Source organism: Hoplias malabaricus, chromosome 18 (genome assembly GCF_029633855.1).
Source record: "Hoplias malabaricus isolate fHopMal1 chromosome 18, fHopMal1.hap1, whole genome shotgun sequence".
NCBI classification, from domain to species: domain Eukaryota; kingdom Metazoa; phylum Chordata; class Actinopteri; order Characiformes; family Erythrinidae; genus Hoplias; species Hoplias malabaricus.
The window spans coordinates 22,121,000-22,144,553 of NC_089817.1; the positions used below are offsets into that span (position 1 = coordinate 22,121,000).

Below are 23,554 nucleotides of genomic sequence, written 5' to 3' on the forward strand. Positions count from 1 at the left end.
AAACACAGAGGTTTAATCCAGTGTCACTCCATAATTCCTATATAGTGCACAAGGCAAGTCATGAAATTACTGAATAATAATACATATAATAAATATAATTACCTTAATAGTGCAATATATATTTGTAATAAAACAATTTATTTTCATATGTGGGAATCTGAAATCTCAATCTGCATTAATTTATGACTTGCATAATTCACTCTTTAGTGAGTGAGAAGCTATTTGAATTTCAGTCAGAGACAGGCACACTGTTTGACGTCAGCATGTCTGAAAACCTGTTTTCCTCATCCACACAAGAACAGTGACGAAGGCACTTTTAAAAATCTCCACCTTGAAGAGCATTTTCGAAAACCTCTTTTTCAGTGACCTAAAATGCAGTTTTTGTGTGGGCAGGAGGCCAAAATGCAGACAACAATCTCTCGTGTCTAAAAATAAACAGATGTGTTTGGATGGGGCCTGACACCAAAGCTTTGAGAGGAGCAGAACTTATTGTGATAAGCACAACTAGGGGTATCAGGACATTGAACATAACTATATAAATGTCACACAGGTATATTTGCAGACAAGCTTTTGGATCAATATATCTGTTACAGGAAGGACAGCCCAGTCCCCAACTGAGTGAAGGGGAATATGTGACTTTGAATCAGAATGATGTTAGAGCACAAACCCTTTTAGTACATGCTGGGATGTAACGCTAGCCTAAATAAATAAGCATGAGGGCCCTTTTGGCAGACTCAGGGCCTGATGCCTGTTGACAAGCTGCTACTTTAGATTGGGCATGGCTCAGACAGCCTGTCTGTGACAGTTAAGGCCCCCAGCCCTCAGAGCCAAGCAGAAGGTCATGGCAAGACTACTAGGGTTGTTGTGCGATACAGCGGCTGTCCAAGCAATGACGGAAAACTCCAGCTGTGTCAAACTGGCTGTGACGGCTTTTGCATCCTGCTGACAAACATTATTGTTGCTGGGAGAAGCTACATTCACATTAACTGTACATAGCATTTTCAAACCGCTCCTATCTGCCAGACACACTGTGCTGGCTGATTAGACCCTTGGGAGCATATGCAATATCCTTGAAAAAAAAGATTCAGTCAAAGGCTCTGTCTCATTAAACCAGATTTTTTTGTCCACAATCCACATTTTGTACAGTTGTTCTTCATCCATTTACAGAGGAAAAGGCGTCACAAGGCTCTGTCTAGTGTATTCATGCTTAAGAGTAGTACTTGGCCATGAGCCAGCTGTCTGTGTTTACATAGACTGTGAACTCTCTTCAGTTCCACAGGTAACAGGATTATTCCTCTCTATGGGCTGCTGGCTGCTTCAATAGTTAAATGGCCTTTATATATAGCTTAGTGAAGGTGGATGAGGGGAAATGTTTTAAAGTGTATTCACTGGGAACTGAGGGATTTAACTCTGCAGCAGGAAATAGACAATTTATTATAAGAAGCCTAGCATGCTAGTGGATTATCTATAAAACTTTCATGGCCGTCCCTTGGTGCTAGGCAGCTATAAAACTTCCCTGAATGAGGGACTTGTTAATTTACTTGTTAAAGCAAATAAAAAATTTATAAGCGCTTTTAGGTAAATGAGATTCTCTTTCATTGCAGCTCTCGTGCGATTGGACCTCTTTCACTGCAGGATCCTTAGAGAACAGGTTAGCTCTGTTGAAACACCACAGTAGAACAATAAAAGCCGTTAAATTGTTCCAGGTTTTATTACCGCCTGGCTCCACAGCTGCGTAGCACGTAGCTAAGGAGGAACAAGAGCCGCTAGCAACAAAGTCCCTAAGGCTTCGTTTGAATTCAAAAGACTCAGCCTGCTACTTCGTGCAAGTCTGAGTGAGAGGAGCATATGAGAGATCATTGCACCGTCTGATATTGGTTTCAAGGTAGTATCTTGTGTTTGATTGTGTTCTGTTCCTAGACTAGCTTTTTTCAAGCATTTTAGGTCAATGGACAAGTAACATATCCCTTAGCACCAGCATAGCACTTTCAGTAGGTATGAAAAGGAAATAATTGACTACATTTGTTAACTGTAATCCATTAAAAGCTTCAAAGGCTGTGTTAAAGATCTAGTCAGGAAGACACTTGAGAATATGCTTTCCTCATTATTTCTACAGGCCCATAATTGATACTGGTGTTATGTGAGTTTAAAATACTTAACGTTCCCAGAGTGCATTTGTGTGCAGTTGTAATAATGCTTTCCCATTTAATGACACTAAATCTGTCTGTTATGTAAATATACTACCTATTGCATGTTATATCTTTGAGGTAGCCTCCATAAAATAAACTTTGCTTATGTTCTGTGTGCTGTAGTCTTTATTGATAGCATTGCTGTGCTGCTGAATCTTTTAATTAAAATAAATTCAATCGAAATAAATAGTGTCTTTTATGGAGGTGACCATGTATGAGATTTAATAGCAGGTGTAAATTAAACTGATGCTTGAAATAGTTTTGCTATCAAAATAAATCTGTATTATATAACATGGCAACATGGATGGAAAACATAAATAAGTTTGGCATGAAGAAACTATGTGACATGACAATGTATGATTGCATTAAATGCATTAATTTTCCTCAAACAAAAAACACTTCTAACAAAGATATCTGCAATATTTCTGTTATTTAAACGTTAAATTAAATAATGTTTTTCAAAGCTATGATAAGCTAGGATAGATGGGAAGCTTTTTTATAAGCTTTTTTAAAGTGGTTTCCTGCTAATCTCCAAAAGTTACATACTACAGTTTCTGCAATGTGAAATTGGTCAGGGAAGAATCATGATGCTCTACATTTAAGGTAAAATCAGAAATCATGTTGTATTTATTGTTTAGATTACCGGTTTCATCTAGGACTGTTTGACAATATTCTGCAGATAAAATGGAGAAAAATGAGCTTCTGTGGTAATTCAAACTGTGAATAATAACTTACAGACAAGTTAAACTTCAGAAACATAAAAACAACAGTCGTTTTTCCCCCTTCAGACATACCATTCCACTTTGAGCTTTCCCCCAGTTGTAGACATTGCCTTTAAAAAGTGTAGCGTATGTTGGATTTTTAATCATACGCCACGATACCTCTGTGAATATATATATTTAATATATATATTTATAATTTGTGTTTATAGCGTTGACCTTATTCAAACTCCTATAATCTCTGATATTTGACTTAATGATATTAATTAAAGTTTATAATTGGCTTAAGCAATTAAAACGTTAATAATTAGTTTGAGAATGAATAATAATCACGCTAAGTGAGTACTTCAGGATTTTCAGGAAAATTAATGAACAAAACTGTATACACTGTGATTTCAAATAATGAAAGTTTTATTAACAAAAAGAAAGATATTTGATTAACATAGCATAACCTTGTAATCTCACGGCGTCACCGCAGGGGAGACCGACTCGAGCTTAAAGGTGAGCTAGGCGCTTCTGGCTTGTGACTAAAGTGTTGCTAACTGAGGTTTAATTAATACAAAATTTATCAAGAAACTTGATTCAATTTTCAGCTCTGGAGATGCATAAGTTTAGCTTACTTTTTCGTCAATTCTCACCACTCTTTAAATACAGAGGCTCTATGAGGTCCTGGGAGCGAAGGCGTCTCACTTAGTCTCGCGGTTCTCCTGCGGAAGCGTCCAGGCTGAGTCAGCGTGGAGGTCTTTCTTCGTCGGTTGAGTTGTCTCGGGCGTACCCGGAGTGTGATGACGCAGGCGGCAGGATCCTCTTTTTGGCTTTCTGTCCTGGGCAGGAGAGTCCAACGTATGGACGTCTTGGACGAAAGGTTCGCTAGTTACTGCAGCAGAATCCAGAACTGAAAATCGATTCAATAAACTCACTTATTCTACGACTTTCCTTATCTCGGCAGTGTTCCTCACTCTGGCCACGAATAAGTTCACCTGCTTTGATCAGTCGTGAGATTAAACTTAGATTGGGCTATAAGACATAAACACGATTAAAAGAAAGGAAAATTTTCAAATCATTCGACGCGTTATTAAAACTTCATACTATTAGCTAATTCAAGACGTCTCTTGTAAGCTTTTTGATGAAGTCTATGAGGTTTTTCTTTGTTTCGTCGGCGGGAAGGAGAAGCGTCTCTTTGTTGTTTCAAAGTTTCTCGGATTTTCTTGCCGTTGTTGTCGTCCTCTCTTCTCCGCTTTCTTTCGTGGACCGTTACTTCTGTCGAGCTCTCGTAACTGAACTGCGAGCAGTCGAGCTGCTGTTTTTCAAAGTCAGCGCGATCACGCCCTAAGGAAAGGCGTTCTTTTCTGATTGGACGCGAGTTTAGGCTCACATGACTGACTTCATGAGACAGAAAAGGGGGAAGGCTGAATCAGAGATTTAAACAATAAGTAATAAGATAGACATTTCCCGTATCGAAATTTCCTATTCATATTAGTAACATACCACAATGAGTGTCCTGGATTATTTATCAAACATATAAGATTTCATCTTGGTTACGTTGTTTACGTCCAACTCATGATGATATGCTGGAAAAGAACATTAATCCGTTTTCTCTATTAGGAGACAGAACTTCTTTTCATGATAGAAACAATCGGCAATATACACCATTTCATTAGAAGGTGGGCATTCATCTGAGGGCACAGAAAGTGACATCAATACATTTGTTTATACACATTTAATCAGAATTTGACTTCATTCCCGCTATTGTTTAGGCGACCCTGAGCGAGGCGTAGTTTCGCCAGTGTCCATTTGGGGTCGCTGTTGGTCCATGCTTTTGATCCATGCCATTCGTCCGGTGCGGATGGTTAACGAGAGGTCACGTTGAGTTCAATCAATTTGACCATCTGGGCTGTCTGTTTAGTGGTTCGAGATAAGGACTGAGACACTTAGGAGTCATAAACGGCTTATGACTCTCCATTCTTGTTTGATGTCTCTGTTTCTTAGAATCATCCTAAAAACTTGTTATCTCAATAGTTCCTGAAGAGAGGAGGGGTTGTTGGGGCCATGTGTCCCAGTTCGTCTTTGATGTTTAGAGCTTCATATCTAAAACTTGGGGGTTCACCTCTCTGGGATCTTTTATGTCTAACGAATTTGACCATTTTATTAGACCAAGTTTCTAACCTGCTCTGGAGGGCTCGAGTGCGTTTGAAGTAGAACCAAGCTATACCAAAGGTCAGAAGATATCCTAATCCTACCAGGGTAACTAGTAAGGTGTCCGGAGTGGACCATGCATAGGTGACAGGCTGAACTGGCCATAGGGGTTGAGACGACAGCTCTCTAAGAGTGTTATCTATGGGGGTTAGATCAATGACTTGGGTTCCCTCATATTCTAGGCGAGTTAGTGTTTTAGTATCTAGCTCGATGGTGTGTTTGGAGAAGAACTCCGAGATTTCTATGTCGCTCTCATATTGGTCAGGGTTTAGGTGATACAGGGCCAGGTCTCCTACATGTAAGATTGCGTTTACGGGGACGTCTACCCAGAAGGTTTGGCTAGGAAGGAGTACCCTTTCTGAGGTGTCATGTTGATCATAGGTTAGTAGGGCCTCTCTAAAGGGGGTGTTAACCAACCAACGATTTCCAACAATTTCAGCTTGAGTACTGGTTACCAAACGTCGGGGTGTGACGACTACCGGGCATTGAGTATTACTCATCATAGGCTTAAGGCCACAGATCCCATTTGCGCTGTCACGAATGAAAGGTTTGCTAGGGCACAAGTAGTGAATGTCTTTAGTGAGCGTGCACATAAGCAAATTGGGTACCAGATATAGTTCAGGGTTATCGTCTTGGTATGCTACAAGAGATGTTGTCTTTACACGAACGTAGGCAGAATCTTGCCAGAAACCAACGTTGACAACATCTTTCAAACGGTATATGTTTTCAGGCGCCATTATAGGAAGGTTAATGATGAATGCTAATTCTCGGTCTTGAGGATTAACATAAATTGGGATGGCGCTACCTAAGGTATAGGCTAGGTGGGCCTGGAGATCAGTAACTACTTCTCGAGTTGCTGTAGACAAAATCTCCTGTACTAAGGATAGGGGCACCAGGTAGGGAGGAATTCTCCCCATGGCTAGGCTATCTACAGAGGAGCAGATTTCTTGTAGCATATCAGACAATAACATATTCACAAGCTGGATGTGGGCAAGGTCAAGTTGTACTACTGAAAGCATAGAGTTAACCGTCTGGAGCGTTTTGTTCAAGGCGACACTGTGAGCGTTGAGCACTACGACGGTGCCACGTAGGGTTTGCCCAATTGTTTGCAGGTGCTGCTGCTGTTTGTCTAATTGGGTTTTAATGTTCGGAATTTCAGCTTGTAATTCCCCTACTTGACGTTTGACAGTGGCTACATTAACGGCATTGACGGCGGACGTTCCGAGACTCAGTAGTGATCCCACAGTTGCAGCTGCCATTAGCAATCCGCCTATGAAGCGTTTAGGTCGTTTGTTAAAACCATTTAGTTCTGATTGCGTTACGGTGAACTTTTGTAGCTGGCGGAGCATATGAGTTACGTCTGCTTCAGGATGGCTGATAGCTTCCTCAGTCCATCTAACTCCGTTCCGGCCAGTCTGCAGAGTGGTTATCGGTAGGTTTTTGCTACATGCTTCGGCGGGATTCAACCGTACAAATACTCTCTGGGTATGGAGGCGGCAATTAGTGATTAGCAGTCCCGGCTGGTCTTTCAGTATTATTCCTGAGTCAGGACCCGGTTCAATCACTTCGGGGAGCACGGCGGTTCCTAGGGAGCCGACGATCAGGAGAATGAGCAGCGGGGCCATCCTACCGGAAGAGATGCTCATGGTTAGATTTAGGGTATTTACGGCGAGTCGTTTAGACAGATTACAAAATTTTTCACGATACCCCCCTTTTGATAAAAGTTTCCTAGGGTAAACTCTCTACAATAATTGACGATGAGGGACTAGGGTCTTGCACCCTGAGTGTCCTCAGTCTGGTTAGAAGTACGTTGCCTGCTAAAGAGTGAGAGAAAAAGGGAAAAGGGATAGGAGAACTAAGGTGTGAGTAGAAGGTTGTAGTTGTTTGTTAACTAACACCCTTCCTGCCTTTGGTTCTGTCGTTTATGATCTAACACAAGCGTTAGTATCCCCTACAAGTCCCATGGGGGTTGTGTGCGGTCGGATTTGGTTGCGGTGGACCCATTTGAGTTCAGTACTGCCCCGAGCTTTGTTTATTTTGATCCTGTAAACAACGGGGGGCAGTTTGTCTGTTATCTTATAGGGACCGGACCATCGGGGTAGGAATTTGCGGGCCAAATTCCCCCCTGTTTTTCGCGACCTTCCAACAGGTTGGACAAAGATGTAGTACCATACCTCGTCCCCTATTTGGAGTTTGTCGTGGGATGCTTTGTGATCATAGTACGCTTTGCGACCTTCTGCACTTTTTTCCAGTTTCTGCTGGGCAAAGGCAAAAATGGCTTCGAGGTGTTTCTGCAGATCCTCCATATACTGATGAGTGGTGTAGGCTACGGCTATGCTAGCTTCACCTGGCTGATATAACAGGTGTAGAGGCAGAGTCATTTGTCTCCCTGTCATCAACTCAAAAGGTGAGACCCCGACCGCATCGTGTGGGGTCGCCCGTATGGCCATCAGTACGAGGGGAAGTTTGACATCCCAGTCTTGTTGGTTTGCTGCTACGTACTTTTTCAGTATGCTAACAACAGTTCGGTTGGCTCGCTCTACCTGACCTGAGCTTTGAGGATGGTAGCTAATGTGAAGGCTGGCTTTTACTCCTAAGAGTTGCCAGAGCTGCTGCATGACCTCAGCTGTGAAATGTGTCCCTTTGTCAGAGTCGACACAGCTGGGTAGGCCAAACCGTGAGAAGACATGGTTCATCAGTAAGTATGCAGTGGTTAGTGCTGTGTCATTCGGTGCGGGGAGGCATTCTACCCATTTAGTGAATGCGCACGTGACTGTGAGGAAGTACTTGTTACCTCTTACTGTTCGAGTGAGTGGTCCAACCCAGTCTATCTGGAGGTTTGACCAAGGGAAGGATAATCCCTTCTTTTGCAAGGGGGCTCTATGAAGAGGATTCGAGGGTTGAAATTGGCAACATACCAGGCAGCCTTTAATGTAGTCAGCCACATCTTTTACCATGTGGGGTCAATATGCCACCTGCCGGAGCGCATGGTGTGTTGCTTTGACCCCTTTGTGTCCCGCAGATGGGGAGTCATGGGCGTGCATCAGCATCACCCTCCTGTGGCACTGAGGAACCACTAACGTAGGTGAAGTGTGCGAGTCAGTGGCATGAACTAGCAAGCCTTTGACGACTTGGAGGGACGCTCTGGCGCCGTATAGGTCTTTAAGGCCTGGTATGGTGTCAAGATCTTGTGCTGTGATGGGATATGTAGATGGGTCAGAGACATGGCTAAGCATTTTGGAAATGGATGGGTCTCGAGCTTGGAGAGTAACTAAGTCAGTATCCGAAAAAGCAGGGTTAATAGAGACAATGGTAGGTTTAGTATTGTCAGGCGACGCCTTCGTTACAGTTCGAGACCGTGTGACAGCTAGGACTTCGATGTCGGGTGGGTTTGGATAAAGGGAGGGATCGAATGTCCACGATGTGCCTTCGCGGGCCCCTTGTTTGGCTAAGCTGTCTGCTTGATCATTGAATTCTTTGTCATCTCCCGGGACTTGGGAGTGACCCTTCACTTTCTTCCAGTAGATCTGCAGGTCATGTGTGTCTACCAAGTATTCGCATGCCACGAAAAGCTCTTTGTGTTTAACTGGCTTTTTGTTTGACATGGTGTAGTTGTTGGTTTTCCACAGTCTCAAGTGGCATGTGAAGCTTAGCCGCGCGTAATTGGAGTCTGTGCAGATCACCAATGTTTTTATGCTTTTCTGGACCGCGGACTGGATTGTGATGAGAATTCCTGCTATTACAGCATATTGGGAGGACTGGGCACCCAATTTGAAACTTAGGGGTTCGTGAGGCCATCCGTTTATTCCGATAATACCCACCCCTGCCATCAGGGTGTGTTCTCGGCGGAACGAACAACCATCTACATACGCAGTGATAAGGTCTTTGCATGTGTTAGGATCGAAATAGTGGTGGTTAGCCATGGTGGGTAAGAGGGTTTCTGGAGTTTGTGGCACTTGGGAAGGAATGTTTCCTTTGCATCGCCTGCAGGAAGCAAGGCCTGTGCCTAGGGGGCTCTTGTAGTTTTGCGCGTAACGTACCTCTAAGTCAAAGCTTTGGAGAGCCATTAGCCAGGATGCTACTCGAGCGTTAGTTACTACACCCTCTCAAATTCGTTGGCTGTTTAGGAAAGTGACTGGCTGATGATGAATTTCAACAATCACCTTCTGACCACCTAGGTAGTTGGAGAAATGTTTGACTGCCCACACTGTTGCTAGTAGTGCTTTTTCGCAGTCACTGTATTTGTTTTCGGCAGCCAGCATAGTTTTACTAGCATAGGCTACGTTTGTCTCTGTCGTGTAATTGATACAGACCGGAGCTGAGACAGTGGTCCGAGAACCCTACTTCTAGGTAGAATTCTTTGCTACTGTCGGGGTAGGCAAGGCATGGAGCCGTGCACAGTTTCAATTTTAGTGCCTGCATGGCGTGTTCCTGGGCTTCGCCCCAGGTGAACGGAGTATCCTTTTTCAGGAGGTCATACAGTGGACGAGCTAGGTCCGCGTAGTTCTCTATGAATTGTCGTGAGTAGTTGCATACTCCTAAGAAACTGCGGAGTTCCTTAAGATTGGTGGGTGCTGCGAGGTTTGTTACCCCTTGCACTCGACTCACTTGTGGTTCGACACCATCAGTGCTTACGAGCAGACCGACGTAATTCACTTTTGTTCTGCACCACTGACATTTGGAGAGTGATATTTTCGCACCTGCTGTTGTAAGCTGGTCAAGAACATGATCAATCTCGTCAATGTGTGCCTGTAGGGAGTGGTTACGCATGAGTATGTCATCCACATATATGAGGATGCCTCGCTCGCGGGCGTCAGGGCATGCTTTGTTTAAGAAAATGTTAAACTCCGCAGGTGAGTTGGCATATCCAAAAGGGCACCGAGTGAATGTGTACTGTCGGTTTGCGAAAGTGAAAGCGAGCTTGTGTTGATTTTCTGCTTGCACCGGGATGGTCCAGAAGCCAGAGGCTACATCGATGGTGGAAAAGTATTTAGCGTTTCGGACCGAGGGAAGTTCTTGCTCCAATTGTGTCATCGGCCACCGAGACAAGGGAACCTGTTGATTTAGTTTCCGATAGTCGATGGTTAAGCGCCATTTACCATTTGGTTTTATGACGGGCCATAGTGGTGCCGAATATGTGCTGTTGCAGGGTCGAATTATGCCCTTTTCCAGCAAGTCATCAATGATTTCTTGTACCGGTTCATAGGATGCCAATGGAATTTTGTATTGGTGGACAAACGTTGGTGGTGCTCCTGGACGAGTGGGAATGCGCACTGAATGAATATCAGTGAGACCACAGTCTGTTGAATCTTTGGCAAAAGATTTCTGATATTTAAGGAGCACTTCACAGAGTTTCTCACGTTCTTCTTTGCTTTGGAGGGTGTCGGCCTCCTTTAGAACTTGTTCGACTTGGATACGGAATTCGGAGTCAGATAGTTCTTTTGAAGTACGTGAATTTGAAGTGTTTGCTCCCGCTTCAGGAGGAGGAGGTGGTTCCTGGGAGGATTCCGGGAATGAATCTAAAGAAAGAACCATGATCATCATTTGATTGTCGTCAGCGAGATCTATCCTGCAAATGGCGTCTTTACTCATGTCTAGAGCTGAGAAGAGAGCAACAGCTCGTGTCGGATGAGTGTAGAACACCTTTGATTCTGGATGATCAAGAAGCAGGGATTCAGGCATTGGTCCTATGATCGGGATTCGCAACTCGAAGTCATGGAATTTCGTACTGACTAACCAGCCCAGAGGAGATGAGTGAGGGATTGTCAAGGGTTGAGTGGTTTCGTTTCGTACGAATAGATAGGTGGATCTTGCTCGTGTTTCCACCAAAGGTGTGGCTTCGAGGGTGAGGCCTAGTTCGAAGAACTGAGGTGACGGTTGGAAAAGTGCATGCGCGTGGCTTAAGTGTTGGCCAGGTCGCATGACTAAGCGAATGGGTACATTTGCGGTGTTCGCAGGTACCACAAGTGAACCTTGGTTAGTGACCTGACATACCTCGGGAATAGTTTGTCCTGAGCCTAGGTTGTTGAGATCTGAGGACCAGGTTTCCATTGAAACATCAGTCAAGGACCACAACACACTATTGAGGGTGTCTACGTGGACATCGAGGCGCACCAAGAAGTCACTTCCAATATAAGCGTCGTGAGGCAAGTTAGGGACGACCAAGAAATAATGGGTGAGTACCCTTTTGTTCCACTGGATAGTTAAAGCGCAAATTCCATCAGTGGGTGACATTACTTTTGATGTCGGGTTAAGAGGAAAACGACAAGGACTGCTCACCAAAGGAATATTTGGTTAAGTGAGGCGCAGAGTGTTAAAGAGGGTTTGGCTTATGGCGGACTTGTCGGTCCATAGAGCCAGAACTGCATTGTCCACATGATAGTCCTGCATTGTGAGACCATTCACGATGGGAAGGCCGGGAGCGTCTGTTGTGGACGGCTGTGTGAAAGTGCACAGGAATGTGTTCCGTTGTTCTAACATGGCACTAGGGGGCCAAGAAGAGACTGCTGTCTCTGGAGTGGCCGCCATGGGTTCAGTTTCCTCTTCCTCGAAGTGAGGGATCTGACTTTGTGAGGGATCTCCTATTGATTCAGGTCGGATTTCGAGACGGCAACACTGAGCTTCCCGGTGGCGTGGGGATCTTTGACCTTTTGAAGTCAATCAGTGGTTTGAAGCGATTAAGGAGATCTTTGCCGATGAGGAAGGGAATTGTTTCGAGAGGAGACACATGGACTGGATGCACTAAAGTCATTGGTCCGATGGCTAAGTGTATTAGTGCCATAGATAGTGAGGCCTGCATGTGAATACGGCTGAATTTTAAGAGAACAGTTTTGGAGCTGTATCTCGCGATTTTCACGCCGCGCAATGGCTCGAACCTGGTGGAACAAGGCGGAAGAGCGTGACATTTGATGCAGTGTCCAACAGGGCCTCATGTACTAGCCTTCTCTCCACAATGGTGGACAAATAGAATTTGCGTGCAACCCCTTTCTCAGTTAAGTGTCCCATAAATTGTCGGACGGGTGTGTCGCCTTCAATGACTGAAGGGTCATTTGGCGTTAAACCTTCTTTACCGTCTAACTGAACAACCAAAACAGCACTGGAGGGTGGTTGCGAGTCACCCCCCTGTATCATTGGGTCTTCAGTGTTTGTTTGGGTCACGAGGAGATTGCACGGTGCGCTCGAAGACGGAGCTTCGCTTGTCACTTCTCCTACATAACTCTCTAACATTTCTGGGGTGTTAGAGGATGGCTTTGGGTTAGACCGCACGGAGGTGATAGAAAGAACATCAGGTTTTTTCTTTTTCTCTTTGCAAATCATTGCAAGCATTCGGCGGATGTCCTCTAACTCCTTAGAGCTGAATTCCTTGCCTTTAAGCTTGTCTTTGGTGTGATTTTCTTTATTTTGATAGTATTTCTCTTTCTTTTCTCTATTAGAATCAGAAAGCTGGTTCTGAGCTGTTCGCTCATATCCCTTATGGGGATGTGATGGTTTTCCACGGCCCGCACCGCGGTTTTCTGCAGGGTAATAGTCACGACCATACCCAGTCCTGTCCCGAGGGTTCCAGAAATCTTTGTCGTGATTTCTGTCTGGCCTGCGAGGAGGGTAGCGCTTGTATTGGTGTGAGGGCGGATGAGGTTTCGGGCCCTCACTAGTCCACGGAGTGGAGGAAGGGTTCAGGGCGGATCTTGGTGGATCGGCCTGGGTGGCACCTTCTAACTCTAAATGTGGGGAGTTGGAGTCGACATTGAAGACTTGGGGTGTTTCGGACCGCCTGTTGGGAATTTGTTTGGATTTTAGGAAACCTCTGAGTGCTAAATCACGCAGCTGCCTGCTAGACAGGGTGCGAGGGCAAGCTGAGACTCCCAACTGATGACTGGTGTGGGGATGGAGGTTTTGGATAAATAGTGATTTGAAATTTAACTCTTCCTCCATTCCGGAGTCATTTCTAGGTCCGAAGTACGCCTGTCTGAGTCGGTTATAATATTGCTGAGGGGATTCCTGGCGTTGCTGTTTTATGTTCAAAGCAGCGGCCAGTCCGGTCTGTGACAGGTGATTGGAGAATTCTTCCTCCAATGCCTGGCACAGCACATCATATCGCGCTTTTACATAGTCTTGGTGACGTTCAATGAAGTTACTGACGTCTCGGTTGGAGGTCAGTTTAATCACATATAGTCTGTCATCTATGGTGATCCCGGGGAACCTTTGGAGGTAGAAGTCAATATCTTTGAGGTAGGAAAAGATATCATTAGAACCGTCAGGTTTGGGATCAAAGCGGGTTATATTACGCGCGATTTTATCTAGGTCCTTGTATGAGGGACCGTGAGAGGGTAAAGGTTGAGGGGACCAGACACTGGGTTGCAGTGCTCTGGGTCTAGCAGGGCGTTGTAAGGGACGGCTGACAGGAGACACAGGTGAAGGTGAAATACCCGTTGATACCAGAGGAGGTGCTGCAGCAGCTCTAAAGGTTACGGTCCCTGAGTCTGGTTCCTGATCCTCACTATCTTCCTGCTGGCCTTGTCTTTCTGTAGCGGCACTAGGTGGCACATCAGGTGTGACCTGGGGCAGTGTGTTCCCTTCAGCTATTTCGCTTTGAAGTTGACTTAACTCTGCCTCTACCTTTGCTCGCTGTCGCCGTGATACGTCGAGTTCACGTTCACTGGCCCTGAGCTGTACTACAGCGAGGAGGGCTATTTGACCTAATGCCTCAGTTAGGGGCTTGCCCTTGAGGATGTCGGTTAAGTGGTTCTCTACCCACTTAGCCACCATGTGGTCACGATGGGCCTGTGAGGTTTTCTGCACAGTTTCTGCGAGTCCAGGCATCACATCACTGGTGATGCTGGTCAGAACAGAGAATGCTTCATCCCACAAACCTTCTACATATACTTCCGAGGAAAAAGTCCCTTCTGCCATGTTAGCTGTGTTTTAACTGCGAGGTGTAACTTACTTCTATTTAGTTCAGATTAATTCTGTTAATCCCTTTCTATCTAAACCGAACCTAATTCACCTGTACCGAGTGCTCTAAGAGTAAATGCTAGTATGTATGGTGTTAGAGTTCACTTGTGAATCTCTAAGGGAAGTCTGTTAGTAGGAGAGGGTGGAATGAAAGTTGCTATACGCAAGTGAGCAAAAGAGGAGAGAACACTATTCAAAAAAAAATTTTTCAATAATTGAAATTATTAAAAATTTTGGATTAAAGAATTGTCAAAAAATTTGGATTAAAGAATCTTAAAATTAAGTAAGATTTATTACTAGATATAATTTCCAATTAAGGAATTATGAAAGTAAAAGAATTTTCCGAATTAAAGAATTAATAAGAACAGCTAACTTAAAAGACTCTCTCTTTTAACTGGAGCAGACACAATATAACACAAATGGGAATTTCCACTGTAGCGGGAAGTTTTAATACTAGAGGGCGTTATCAGATTAAAATCTAAAATTGGATAAAAATTTTAAACGCTCAGATACTTTATCAAAAATAAAAATTTAAATTTAAAAAGAGGAACAGAGATTTTACACTAAGGTACTTTAAAAGAATTTCATCTGTAATGACAACTTTTAAACACCAGAGGGCTGCTAAACAATTATGTTGTCTCGGCGGACAACCTCCCAACCACTAGAGGGTGTACGGGAATCAAACGTCAAAGAGTAGCACCACACTTGACCACAAAGAGGAGCACGGGAGGACACGCTTCAATAGACGCTAGTTATGAAGTATTTTTCCCTGCAATTACGCACTTATACCACAATACCACACAATACCACAAGAGGGAATTAGTCTTCCTCTGTTTTGGGGGCGTTTTGAATTTCCCTCCTTAGTTTCAGCTTCACCCCTTCAAAGGGGTTCTTCCTTTCCTGAATTCGCGTTCAGTTTAACAGGAAGAGCTGATGAGAGCAGACCTCTCATAACACAAGCCGTATCTTCGGCTGATTCTTTTAATAACCTCCCAATCGCCTAGCGCGCGATCTCGTTATTAACGCTGGTAGTGACCCAGTTTAAAACGAACTGAGGTGTTCGGTTCGGTGGTCTCACTTCGCCGGAATTTCGCGGCGGGAGGTCGAATCCGACGGCAAAGTCTTACAGCGGAATTTCGCACAGTTAGACGTGCCCAGGCCTCAATTTAATGCATGCAAAATGGCGCAGAGCTGCGCTCTTTCAAAAACAACCAAGCTTATTTTCTAAACGGTATATACCACAGAACAGTTTTTCAAAAGTAACAAACACAACACGAAATTGCCCACATCAAGCTTTGAATCTCAATTGTTATTCAGCAACACAAACAGCGGAAAGTATTTCATAAACCCAAGCTGAGATTGTTTCAGTGTTTTACAGTTTGTACATTAAAAAGCCTTTTTCCTGGCCCCACGTTGGGCGCCAAAAAAAAAAAAAAAGATATGTATATATGTAGCGTATGTTGGATTTTTAATCATACGCCACGATACCTCTGTGAATATATATTTAATATATATATTTATAATTTGTGTTTATAGCATTGACCTTATTCAAACTCCTATAATCTCTGATATTTGACTTAATGATATTAATTAAAGTTTATAATTGGCTTAAGCAATTAAAACGTTAATAATTAGTTTGAGAATGAATAATAATCACGCTAAGTGAGTACTTCAGGATTTTCAGGAAAATTAATGAACAAAACTGTATACACTGTGATTTCAAATAATGAAAGTTTTATTAACAAAAAGAAAGATATTTGATTAACATAGCATAACCTTGTAATCTCACGGCGTCACCGCAGGGGAGACCGACTCGAGCTTAAAGGTGAGCTAGGCGCTTCTGGCTTGTGACTAAAGTGTTGCTAACTGAGGTTTAATTAATACAAAATTTATCAAGAAACTTGATTCAATTTTCAGCTCTGGAGATGCATAAGTTTAGCTTACTTTTTCGTCGATTCTCACCACTCTTTAAATACAGAGGCTCTATGAGGTCCTGGGAGCGAAGGCGTCTCACTTAGTCTCGCGGTTCTCCTGCGGAAGCGTCCAGGCTGAGTCAGCGTGGAGGTCTTCGTCGGTTGAGTTGTCTCGGGCGTACCCGGAGTGTGATGACGCAGGCGGCAGGATCCTCTTTTTGGCTTTCTGTCCTGGGCAGGAGAGTCCAACGTATGGACGTCTTGGACGAAAGGTTCGCTAGTTACTGCAGATCCAGAACTGAAAATCGATTCAATAAACTCACTTATTCTACGACTTTCCTTATCTCGGCAGTGTTCCTCACTCTGGCCACGAATAAGTTCACCTGCTTTGATCAGTCGTGAGATTAAACTTAGATTGGGCTATAAGACATAAACACGATTAAAAGAAAAGAAAATATTCAAATCATTCGATGCGTTATTAAAACTTCATACTATTAGCTAATTCAAGACGTCTCTTGTAAGCTTTTTGATGAAGTCTATGAGGTTTTTCTTTGTTTCGTCGGCGGGAAGGAGCAGCGTCTCTTTGTTGTTTCAAAGTTTCTCGGATTTTCTTGCCGTTGTTGTCGTCCTCTCTTCTCCGCTTTCTTTCGTGGACCGTTACTTCTGTCGAGCTCTCGTAACTGAACTGCGAGCAGTCGAGCTGCTGTTTTTCAAAGTCAGCGCGATCACGCCCTAAGGAGAGGCGTTCTTTTCTGATTGGACGCGAGTTTAGGCTCACGTGACTGACTTCATGAGACAGAAAAGGGGGAAGGCTGAATCAGAGATTTAAACAATAAGTAATAAGATAGACATTTCCCGTATCGAAATTTCCTATTCATATTAGTAACATACCACAATGAGTGTCCTGGATTATTTATCAAACATATAAGATTTCATCTTGGTTACGTTATTTACGTCCAACTCATGATGATATGCTGGAAAAGAACATTAATCCGTTTTCTCTATTAGGAGACAGAACTTCTTTTCATGATAGAAACAATCGGCAATATACACCATTTCATTAGAAGGTGGGCATTCATCTGAGGGCACAGAAAGTGACATCAATACATTTGTTTATACACATTTAATCAGAATTTGACTTCATTCCCGCTATTGTTTAGGCGACCCTGAGCGAGGCGTAGTTTCGCCAGTGTCCATTTGGGGTCGCTGTTGGTCCATGCTTTTGATCCATGCCATTCGTCCGGTGCGGATGGTTAACGAGAGGTCACGTTGAGTTCAATCAGTTTGACCATCTGGGCTGTCTGTTTAGTGGTTCGAGATAAGGACTGAGACACTTAGGCTTATGACTCTCCACTCTTGTTTGATGTCTCTGTTTCTTAGAATCATCCTAAAAACTTGTTATCTCGATAGTTCCTGAAGAGAGGAGGGGTTGTTGGGGCCATGTGTCCCAGTTCGTCTTTGATGTTTAGAGCTTATGTGTGTGCGGGCTGTAGGGTCTTGCACCCCCGCGGGCACAAACAATACTGTGGAATGATGGATTCTGCCGCAGACGAAAGGGTCCTCTTCAGAAAGGGAAAGTTTTAATTCAAAACTTTTCATTTCTTCATTTTGATCTCGTTATCCGGTCTATACTCCACTACAAAAGACACTGACTTAGAGCAAAGAACATATATTATCAAATATGGTGAGCCACTGTTTTAGCTTGTGATTTCATAACAAACTTGTCAGCGTCAGAAATGAGGCCATTAACCAGTAGGACGTGTGAAATACTGAAAGCTCCAAAACATGCTCTGAAGTTGCTGGAAGAATCATTGTCATGAGGCTCACAAAAGCAAGCAGTATATCAAAACATCAACAACAAAATAATGATGCATTTATACAAGGACATGGTTTTGATGGAAAAATAAAGCGAGGAATTAAAGGGAATGATAAACACTGGATCCAAGGTATGTCATATGTTTATTTGTTGGATAATAATCAGTGTACACACATTAGTACATTGAGAGGCATATTTTAATCTGATTTGTGTTTGTCGGGCACAATTATTAAGCTCCCGTGGGCACCCACTGCGCTGTCCATTGTAGGTGGTCAAATGTTAAACGCCTGAACAATTTTGGACATGTAATATCCCATCCATCTGGCACCCACTATCAAGCCTCGTTCCAGCTCAATTTCGCAAAGCCTTCCCATGAGAATACGGTCCAGTGTGTAACAATATAACACCTCACAACTTGTACTGGTTACCATATCTTTTTTGGAAATTGTATTATTATTATTATTATTATTATTATTATTATTATTGTTATTTTTATTATTATTATTTAGTTTTTGCTATCTATTTATTAAATTAGTCCTTAGTAGGATTTGGATATATTAATTAATTCAAAAACACATTGTCATTTCATGTATTTTTTCTTCTTTCTTTATGTCTATATATATATTTGTGAATTTTTTTCTAAATATCACAAGGCTCCACAAATGAGGGACAGTACTAATATTTTCAGATACATTTTAAATTAAGTCCTTTTCATAATGACACAGTGAAACTTCAGCATAAAATGAAGATAAATTTTCATGATTCATCTAAGGCATGCTGTTGCAAGCTTGGTGCAAAAGTAAAACTTAAAATCTCACAATGACGTATGCTCAGAGATATGTGTCAAGACTTATACTGCACTCTGTAGCTGGGTGCTGAGGTCTGTATTTGTGTATTTTGATATCTGAGCCTTGCTCCTCAGAGGCACAGTGCATGTTAGGAATTTGTTTTAACTAAGCAAAGCTCGGTAAAGAAGCTCTCATTTGAAACATATGGTTGTCACTTGCTTAATTTACAGTTCTAAACTGCTTCGGAAGCAATGTTGGCACAAGTACTGTGAATTGGGATATTCACAAAATGGATTTTTATGGCCAAGCTGCTGCACACAAGCCAGAGTTCACTATGTGTCATGCCTTGGGCACACTAGACATTAGTCAGCAATATTTACAAACAAAAATCTAATTTATTTTAATGGGGCTTGCTGCTGTGAGCTATTTTGTGCCATAGACTTCTAGGGCGAATTAATATTGTGAGTAAAACTGCTCACCAAAAGCATGTTTGATGGAGCCTGACACGAGTCAGACCTCAAGCAATGGTGCTGAGGCATTGGCTATGGTGACCTGAAAGTGTGGAGCTTTGTATTGTACTATAGAGTAAAAATAGAAGAATATTTAACTATTGAATGAATGAATGAATGAATGTTCTGAGCTCATTATATAATGGATACAAAAATGTAAGGTAGGCTGGTACACAGTGAGTTGGGAGGTTGGTTTAGATGGTTTAGATTGTTTGCTGCCACATATTTTGCAGAATAATGCAAAGTGCAAATATGTAGTGTGACAAGGCCTTTAGAATGAGTAATGTAAATCACAATGGCACTAAACTCTGTAGCAGTGGAAAAATAGTCTCTGGAGTAATGAATCCTGTTTGACTACCTAGCAGTCTAATATATTAATCTGGCTAAATGGATGCCATGCCAAGAGCCAGTAATGAATTTGAGTCGAAGACAATGGTCTGCTTCTAGGTGAATAATAATAATAATGATAATAATGGAAGCTTCCAAATTGTGGCAAAAATCTCTGTCTTGTTCCAGTTATTGTGCTCCATAACCAAACAAAGTCCACAATTTTTTTTCTGTAATAGTTGGGTGGGGTGAAAGTCCTTTAGCCTGCATAAGGCCCTGATCTCAGCCATACTGAATGCCTTTGGACTTAAATGTGATGTGGACCACTGTAATCAAAAAGCACTTTTTATTAAATTCAGATGTTTCCTCACCATTTGCTTGCTTTTCAGTCTGATTATACTCTGGAAAATGGTCTAATGTGTTTACGAAGCCCCTGTGTCAGTAAACAAGTAAAAAAATGACTCAGTCAGACATGTTACGTACCCTCTCTGTCTGCTTAGGGCAGAAAATAAAAAAAGTGTCTTCCAAATGTTGAAAATCATGAAAATAGATGAGGACATTTCCTTATGGCCGCAGCAGGTGGTGTCGCAGTCACACTGATCCAGGGACCTGGAGGTTGTGGGTTCAACTCCCGCTCCAGGTGACTGTCTGTAAAGAGTTGGTGTGTTCTCCCTGTGTCCACGTGGGTATCCTCCGGGTGCTCCGGTTTCCTTCCACAGTCCAAAACACACGTTGGTATATGGATTGGCGACTCAAAAGTGTCCGTAGGTGTGAGTGAATGTGTGAGTGTGTGTGTTGCCCTGTGAAGGACTGGCGCCCCCTACAGGGTGTATTCCCGCCTTGTGCCCAATGATTCCAGGTAGCCTCTGGACTCACCGTGACCCTGATCTAGATAAGCGGTTACAGATAATGAATGGATGGACGGACATTGCCTTATTCGTGTTCCATAGTTGGGTAATGACTTATTTTTGCTGTTTAAAATTATTTAGGTAGGAACCCACTCTAAATTCAGGAGACTGCTTACTGCCTGTTCAACTTCACCCACCTATAAACAACAGTTGTTTTTTTCTCCTCAAACATATCTGAACGTAAACAAACCACAGTCTACACAATTGTAGACATTCTCTTTAAATGGAACCATGATTATGAGACAGGCTTTCTCATCTATCAGTGTGTGAACTAACAAATGCTAATTAGAAACCCATCCTCACAGACTCACAGCAAAATAGGGTCAACATAATATTAACACTCATGGCTTTAAAACAGGATGTCAGATATATGATGATATATGTGACATATGATATATCTATATATATGATGATCAGGTGTCCACATATATTTGCGTAGGTATGTGTTTCCTCTGGGGTTTCTGGTTTCTATCCAAAATCCAAAAATACAGAGATTAGGTGAATGGGTTACTCAAAAAAAAAAAAAGATATAATGGTTAAAGGATTCCTGGGTGAAGCCTCAGTGGCCTGATGCAGTCCTCCAAGTGGATGGTCATTCCTGATGATCCCAAAGTATGCTCTATGCGTTTGGCTGCCACATCACACCAGTAAATAGAAAATGCATAAATGTAACTATAAATAAACATAAAATATACATTAAAAGGAACAACTATGGTTGTGGGGAAAACCAGTTCTCTCTGTTGTGTTTACCTTTACGTTTAAGGTGGAATGGTATGTCAGAGGAAAAAAATAAATGACTGTTGCTTGAAAGTGGCTAAAATTTTACTTGTCTGTAAGGTTTTATTCAGTGTTTGAACACTACCGAAACTTATTTGTAACTTGAGCACTTTCAGTAATACAGTGACCACCTTAAGTAATCTGAAACAGCAAAAATAATACAATATTATCCACTTATGGAACTGGAATAGAGCAAAATCCTCATCTTGGTTTATGCTTTTCAACATTTGGAGTTCTCTCCATTGTCAAAAAATCTACAGATTTTTTTTACGTCTGCCATGAGTAGAGAGAGAGAGAGAGAGAGAGAAAGAGTGTCACACCCTGGCCCTCTCCTGTGTCTTTTGTCCCCACCATGTGCTCATGTAGCACATGGCTCTTTGTTGTTGTTGTCTCCGCCCTAGTCTCCTCGTCAGTGTCTCCCTCTGTGTCTCTTTTGTAATCCTGCCCCCTCGTTATCTGTCTCAGGTGTCCCTTGTCTGTGTTATATATTTCTTGTCTAAGTTCCTGTGTATGACTTCCTGATAATTTGACATTCCACTTTTGCTTGTCTGTCACTAGTCTGTTTGTCTTGTCTGTTCCTCACTTTTCTTCCCTTTTTATGTCAGTCTGTTCCTTCCTTGTGCTTCATGTACTTGCTTGGTTTAGTCTGTTTCTATCTCTGTCTAAGTCTCTCAAGTTTAGCTCTCTCTGTCTAGGTTTGTCTGTTTAGCTCTCCCTGTAAAGTCTTTATCTATCCAAGTCTCTCTGGCCAGGTCACTCTGTCCAAGTCTCTTTCTGTCTGGGTCTTTCTCTGTCAAGTCCGTAGTATCATTATCCCTGTCTATACCTTTATGTATTAATATCCCTGTCTAGGTCTTTCTTTGTCTAAGTATCCTGTTGTGTTATCCAAATCTGTCTCTGTTTTGTTATCTTTTGTTTAAATAAAAAGTTACTGTGTTATAGCGTGTGCGTCTGCCTCCATCAGTCTGCCCAGTCCTGAGAGGGAGAGCAAATGGTCGTTCTGAAAAAAATCTGAATTTTAGAAAAGTGTTTTTTTATTTATTACAGTCAAGAGTTTTGCCTTTAAGTATATAAGCAATGTAATGCACTAAAACTATGCACTATTTCCTTGTATATGTATTTGAACAATAAAAATATTTGGTCACCTGCAATGAAAAAAGTTCACAGTTTTAGTTTCACTATAATGCTTTACCAAATTTAAATATATATATATATTTTTTTTTTTCAAGCACAGACTATGCAAAATACTATGTACATTTCATTGCTATTGTAATAGCTTCACAATACTTTAAATAACCAATTGTAAACTTAAATCAAAATAGACAAACTAGCTGTGACTCTCCACTCCAAACGCCATGTTGGTTTTGGTATGGGAAGTGATCACAGTGCTGAAATAATTGTCTCTCTGAGCTTTTAGGTTTTTAGTATATGGCACTTCTAGTGTTAAACACCAAACACCTTCTTCCACAAGTGGGATAAAACAGAGCCAGTAGCTCATCTGTTGCTGCACATCCGCAGACAAGTAATACACAGATGTGTGCATAAACATCTGCACATCTCACACACAGACACACAATCTAATATCTTCTCTGCAATGTTTGAGCAAAGCTAAGCCTGCAGAGGTGTCTTTGACCTGTTTTTTTCTATACATTTCCTGTTTTGTAGGGAATGCAAGTGGCTTATATTATTACCACCATAGATCAAAGCCTTGGCAGCATAAATTAATCTTTAATAGTGTGGAGGCTTTTGACCTCCTCTGTGCTAGAGAATCATTCCGACTGCTTACTGAAAACAGTTGTTAATTCTATACTTCAATAACCTCATATTGGCAGTGGGGGGTGGGATTGCCCCTTAAAGGGAACAGATTGGGGCAAAACAAGAACTTGCTGTGTTGAAATTATTAGCAGATGCACTTAGTAGTAGTTTAAATGTTTCATGAGATGTTAATTTCTTGCTGTGTTTTTAATTGTTGCAAAATTAGCTGTTGGAATATGAAAACCATCTGTTTATGTTCTTGGAGAGACAATCTATGCACAGGCTGCACACTCTGGGTCATTAAACATAGTTGTCCTGATTTAGAAACCATGCAAAAGGCAAATTATTTACACCATGATTATACAAACTATAATATGGATATATCTGAAACATATTTATGATGTATATTTCTCACATTATTATATATTCACACAGACACACACACACACATACCCAGGAAAGGCCTAGGCTGTTTCTCAATATCAAAAACACAAAGAATGTTCTACAGAGGAATGTCCTTGAGGAGAATATTCTTGTGAATTCACCTTGAAAAATTAAATTCAAGACTCTGTAGTGAATGTTGGGTAGGGATGGGTGGATTGATACATTAATACTGATACTTCCGATCCTTGCGTTTATATTTAAGTTAAAAATATCAATGTAACATTTTTTAAATTATTCTGTAGAATGGATGCATATCTTAGC

At 42.1% G+C, this 23,554-nt stretch overlaps 1 protein-coding gene across 1 annotated transcript in view; it reads left to right on the plus strand.

Moving 5' to 3' along the window:
• The window catches only part of LOC136675213 (autism susceptibility gene 2 protein homolog), a 180,975-nt gene that overhangs the window by 151,878 nt on the left and 5,543 nt on the right, over positions 1-23,554 (plus strand). The window lies entirely within an intron of this gene.